Source organism: Artemia sp. Qi Xiang Cuo, chromosome 1, assembly GCF_049724085.1.
Source record: "Artemia sp. Qi Xiang Cuo chromosome 1, ASM4972408v1, whole genome shotgun sequence".
Lineage (NCBI taxonomy): Eukaryota > Metazoa > Arthropoda > Branchiopoda > Anostraca > Artemiidae > Artemia > Artemia sp. Qi Xiang Cuo.
Genome location: NC_142794.1, coordinates 20,236,430 through 20,242,831, shown reverse-complemented (window position 1 = coordinate 20,242,831; position 6,402 = coordinate 20,236,430). Strand labels below are relative to the sequence as shown.

The 6,402-nt window shown below is 37.5% G+C and overlaps 1 non-coding gene across 1 annotated transcript; it reads left to right on the top strand.

Moving 5' to 3' along the window:
- The first annotated feature begins 5,928 nt into the window (after positions 1-5,928).
- Positions 5,929-6,117, top strand: LOC148956094 (U2 spliceosomal RNA). Its single transcript, XR_016142566.1, has one exon. It is a non-coding gene; the product is annotated as a U2 spliceosomal RNA (small nuclear RNA).
- Positions 6,118-6,402: the final 285 nt, after the last annotated feature.

Below are 6,402 nucleotides of genomic sequence, written 5' to 3'. Positions count from 1 at the left end.
GAGAAAAATAAGTTTTGACCAGGAAAAAATTGGTACAGAAATTGTTTCTTCACCATCCGGACCGGAAAAAAATGCTTAACAACATATCAAAAATCTAAATCTCTAGCTCGATGTGAAATTGTTTTTTTTAATGTTTTTTTATTTATTTTCTCAAAAACCGGGAAAAAAAATTAAAAACGTAAACTGTAATGTTTTACACATCTTTTTAGATCAGTTTTTGGCTCTGAATTCATTTCTGATACTCATTTGGTTACCTGACCAAAAGAAAAATATTTATCAGCAAAAAAAAAAAAATGGGGAAAAAAACTGTCTTTGGGGGAAAAAACTCTTACCAGCGTTTATCAAGGTCTACTACGGAATAAGTCTGTCGTTCTTGTAGTCTATTCTGTTATGTAAACGAAAAGATTAGAAAAAAAAAGACTAAACAACAAGAAATAGGAATGATGAAACACATCAGCGCCAGACGCCATCAGACAAGGTAGGTTCTAACTTAATGTTTTCAGAGAAAAGCTTTTATCTTCATTTTCAAATATTTAAAAATTGCACATCATCAAAATGTAGGAACTAGATTTTTCATCATCACAGTTAACTGTTATTCTTCTTCACTAAGTTCTTCTTCTTGAAACTTCGAATTGTTGCACGAGCTTCCCTTACAGGTCCGGCAGGCTATAGGCTAGTACACTCAAGTCCGTTTTTCTTACAGGTACACTTTTCACTATCACAGCCGTCAATACGACACGAGCATTTGATAATTTTCAGCAGCTGAGACGGAGCGGCAGGGAGATCTGTTTTTATTGGCACAAAAACTTCGTTATCCTGCAGTTTCCATTCCAGGCGTAAAGGGTCTACTGGGTTCCCGAGCCAGATTTGAACTTGGCAGTAGACACGTAACGACTGGTACTTTGCTGCTACCTGAGTCAGTGGCAGTTCTTGTGGATGCATGAAAGTGGTGGCAGTGCTCACTTTTCTGTGAAAGATTAGCTTTCTGGCAGTGTCCAGGTTCGAAACATCAGGGCAACCGTACAGTATCAACAATGCTTGCTATCCTGCTGCCACAATATCTTCAAGCGATTCGAGCTTGTCGCCAAATACAGCAGCGCTGTCCCTGAAACCCTTGTTGGAAAGTAGCAGCTGAACGGCTTTGCCCTTTCCTATTCCGTAAAGGTGAAACGCTGTGTCACAACCCAGTACGGCATAACAGAACGGTATCCGATTGCTGAAATTTATTCCTAGCTTTTGATTCATCTCACTAATAGCCCACGCTTAACTCTTACTACAAACCTTAGCTTCTGTTTATAAATATAAACGCACGGAACGCAAATCTGATCGACTGATTAGAAGAACCAAGATGTCAGTATCATCAGCAACCACGATTGTGTCTATAAGACTAGCAGCTTCTACGGTTTTTTCTACAATCAGAACGTCGGCGTCTCCTGCCAGCTTCTACGGCTTTTTCTACAATCAGAACGTCGGCGTCTCCTCCCGTTGGCGATCTGCATTATCAGCTACATGCTGCACAGCATGTGCGGAGGTAACTCCTGCAAGGCTAGATTCATCATGGACTGATGCACAGCGTTTAAATTTCTGGACTTCAGCATAGGAGGAGCAGAATCCATGGCTGTGTAAAGTGTCAATAAGAAATCTGGACTTGAAATGGTAATCCAGTTGCACTGCTAAGCCTAGTTGCAGTGGACAAATGAGGGCACGCGGGCGAGCTGCTTGAACGATGGAATTGCCAATGGCAAGCACTTTGAAGGAAATATCGGTTCGAATAAATTTATCATCTAAGAACACCATTAGGCTCTCAGGTAGAGAACCTTACATCTGTTCTCCAGAAGAAGTCTGCTGTGGGGGCATATATGATTTTTTCGATGCTGGCAGTCCTTTGATATCACTTTTGATAATCTTTGCTGGTGCTCTAATAAGCTTGATTTTCTCACTCTTTTCGTTATTGGTTTTGTCCAAGTAATAAAAATTTTGGAGTATCGCTGATGCTTTTTCTTTGAATGTCACCACGTCAGCCTTACCGTCAATAGTTGCAAATACTAGCTGGTCACTGAAATATTCCAGAAGCTTGCTCTTCAAGTACTTGTTAGAGTACGGTTCAAGGTCTGTCCCATTCAAAAACTCTCCCATTTTAACCACAAGTTCACTGACTGTATACTGTTCTTCGTCATTTTCTTCGAAAAAAGTAGCCAGCTTCAAAAAAGCCTAATATCTTTCATCTTGACCTGGCCTCCCCCTTTTTGGACGTTTTTTATCTGGCTTAGTATCTTCGAGTATTCCAAAAAATTCCTGCGCCGCAAATCTGGATGGAAGGCTCTTATTTAATCGAAACATAGAAGAACAGGCTGCGTGATAAATGGCATCAACTGCGTGCAGGTCTGACACTGCACATATTTGGCAGAAAACGTTATTTGACCAATCGTCATCACGACTTTTGCATACTGCCTTTATACTCTCTTCAAAGTCTTTAGTCCGAACCTTGTACCACTCGTGTTCTTTTCTGTGGATAGTGTTGAGATTTATCCTTGTAGTGCAGAAAAAGCAACACTCTTGGAAGCTGAAACTTAGAGTCCGTGATCGGAGTACCAATTTTTCTGCTTCTGTCTTTTCTTGCAAGGTTCCTCGTCTCTCATTCTCAATTTTCGACAGGAATATTTTGTTTGTGAAAGTCTATCTGCAAGAAACATGGACTTGGTTCACTGCCTCGACAGGGATGCGGGTACCTCTCGTTTCGCTAGCTTCATTGATCGCTGTAGCTCCTTTTTCTGCCATTACCGACGATTCTGAGGTGTCTATGGAACGTTCACAAAGGAGACATAAAACTGCGGTCTCAGCCATCTAAAAAAGAGAACTGGGAATAAGTGAGTATATGTAGTATAAGTATAAGTAATATAAGTAATAAGTGAGCATGCGTATGTGAATAAGTAGAGCTGTCGGTGAATGTTACAACGAAAACCCTGATTCTGAACCGAAAAATCTGTAGCTAAACCCTCCCCAGTTCAGATAGGTTACTAAAATAAATGTACTGTCAATCTTATTGAGGGCCGGCGTCGAGTATCATGGGTGCTTTAAGGATACCGTGCTGCACTCTAGCGACTTGTTTGCTGTACTTAAGTTTTCTTCAGACAGATGGCGCTAATAAAATATGTGTCAGAAAAGAGAGGTAGGACGAGCGTAGAGTCTTCTTTCCTTTCTATATTTCCTTCCTCCGATTCCTTTCCGCTTCCTAGTAGTTACGTTACAAAAGCATCGGCAAAAAAAACAAACAAAAACGCACCTGTGTTAAATCTCTGCTCGGACTCCAAAATACTTTTCATCTGAGGAGTTTTTTTGCAGATAGGCAGATCTACAAGGCTCAGCAGACTGAAGCAACTTTGAAAAGAGTGTAAGATCAAGGCATGGTGTAACAGAAAGTGAATATCAGAAGGGACTTTCCAGCTGGTTGAAAATGTCGTCACCAATAAAGCTAGGTAGGAAAAGAAACGGATTCGGAACGCCGGTAAGCTATTTGTTCAGATGGGGAAAAATGAACCGAAAATTCGTGCTCCTCTTCGAAAAATACCCTGTGATCGTGTGTCGCTTGATTTTTTTTTTTTTACTTCATACAAAAACAAAACATAAAAAAGAATTAAATGATTAAACGTGATGTTTCTGTTTAATAAAAGAGCACAAAAACAATCGTTTCTTAAAAGGGAAACCATCATTAAACTACTTTTCTTTTCACGGTTTCTCATTTTCGGATTCTGGACATATCTAAAAAATAGGCGCAAAAAAACGTGAAAAAAAAGGGAATTTCGCAACAGGATGGAGATTTAGCTTTTTGATATGTTGTAGAGCTCTCTTTTCTGAACACAGTGGTGCAAAAATAATTTCTGTACCAATTTTCTCCTGGTTCGACCATTTTTTTCCGTATCTTTCCCCTACTAATAAGATTACTTGGGCAGTTAAAAAACTCGCTTTATCAAATCTATTTCCCATAAATCACGGCTCTGATACTGACACTTCACAATAAAGTTAATTATTTATGTTAATTTTTTACTCTTGCCACTATCATGGGCGCCCATAAGCTGAATTCTAGGGGGGGGGCAAACCTCGTCTAATTGGCACTTTTAATGCTTTATAATAAAAATCTCAGAAGAAAAATTTAAAAATAAGGCAACATCATTCAGCCAGGGGGGCGGGCACCCTTCCCCCTGCACCCCTTATGGGCGCCCATGTCAACTATGGATAAGGGTGTTTTCAACAGATATCATGCACCAAGTGCATGATAAAATAGGTTCTTCGGGAGCTCCTCGTAAACACGCAAGTGACATAGACTGATTTGGTAGAATTCCTTTACGAATTTTTTTCATTTGCTTCTTTGTCTTTGCTGACTAAATTTAGCACGTGGAGAAATTCAGGGGAAATTTTCGGCGGAACTGAAGCCCTAGGTGTAAAAAAAGAATATCTGTTCGTGGTATTTTCAAGAACTGAATAGTTTGCATGAATAGTAAAATTGAAAAGACAACGAATTTAACCTCCCTGGATTCTGAAATACTTTTTTTCCTTCCCCTCTTTGGGGGAAAAGCAGCAAAAAATAATATGGGAGGAGGCTGATATCCGTTCGACCACTTTTCGTTCCTTGTTTGTTATTTCCCGTAATGAGATAAAATGCAATTTTGTTTTTTGTCTTTTAGTTGTTTTTAATTCATTAAAAAAAATGTACTCCATTTCCTTAGTAGGTACTCCGTTTCCAAACTAAGTAGTCTGGTGTAATTTTTTTGTATTAGAATCGTTACCGCAGACAGGCTTGAAATCAAATGCTTTATGTCTTAGGGATCGTCTCGTCACCACTGTACAACACCAACTGTTATTGAACAAGATTTTATCAAACATATCATGATTTCATAAACAAAATGATTAGTGACGTCTTAATCACAGGTTACAACAATCATGGTTGCAAGGGGTAGCTGCAACCTAATAAAGGATCAAGCACAGCCCTTAGTAACAATAAAAACTGTTTCAAAGAATAAACTTCTGCCCATAGTAACTGAAATATTAAATAAAACGCAATTTTCGACAAAAACGACATAGCCGACATAGTGACCAAGAGTCCATGTTTAAGCACTTTTTTTTTTATTTTCTATTGCTTTTCTAGGTTTCAAAGCTTAGGGTGCTTTGATAAGTTTTTGCTCAAATTCTACTATTTGTGCTTGAATGCCATCTATTCTTTAATGCAGTATTCTGGCTACATTGTTAGTAACAAGATAGAAATGTAGAAATAATTAAGTAAATGGAATAATGAAAAGGACACATACTTATAAATTAAAGTAAGCAATCATTTATCTGATAAAGTCTCTTTTTTGTGTCTGTGTATTTTTCTTAGATGATTACAGCTTTTGTTTCCATATTTGAAGCAAATTTAATGATGTCACAATACAACTTGCATTGTCACTAAGAAGCATATATAAATACCATTTGCTTTAATTGGAAGAGGAGATTTTTTTCTACAAAGTGTTTTTCCTGCGTTCCCCCCCCTCTGAGATTCAAAAACATCTTTTCATGATATTATCATTGAAAAGGGACTAGTTTTTGTTTCGTATTTTTGTTGAAGAAATTAAAATGACAACGAAATTCCCCTCCTTGGACTCTTTAGAATACTCTTTTGTCCCCCCCCCCAGGGCCATGTCCAGAATATTATTTTGGAATGAAGGGGTAAAATTTTTCCAAGTCTTAATTGGAAAACTTTCCGTTTACAATTTTAATTTTGAAATAAACTTAAATATCATGGGAAATGTTTCATGTAGTTTAGAAAAATCGGAGAACAAACTGATAAGTTAATTAAATCTTTTTTGAGTATTGCAACTGAAATTAAATTTACGGCAAACTTTGTTACTTGTATTTTCATAGACTCTGTGACAATCCTTGTTCAATTATTGGCATATTGCTTTTCTGCCTCTGGGCTAAGGCCAACATGTAGTATCTGTCCTTATAAATTTAATATCTGATACGGTCCCTGTGTGGTACCAACCACGATAGTGGATGAATTTTGGAAACTGTGTTCTTGAATCTGTTCTAAATTGTATTGAATTGTCTTGAAATTTAGCTTCTTGAATTTTGAGACAATCAAAGTGAGAATTTCAGACCAGTTATTTTTGTTTTATTTCAGGAAAGATAACAAAAAATATATTATATAAAAGGACAATTAAAAGAATCGATAAAAATCTTGAAGGACATGACCTAATCTTACATACCCAAGATTATAACAAAATGAAAATATGGAAAAAGCACAAGATTTGTTAATAGGACAGTTAGAATGAAATTTTACCAACAATCAAAGACCAATATTTCTACTTCACAATTGAAAGGCCTTACTAATAGGGGGGGGGGACTTGGCTTGAACCAACTTATAAAAAA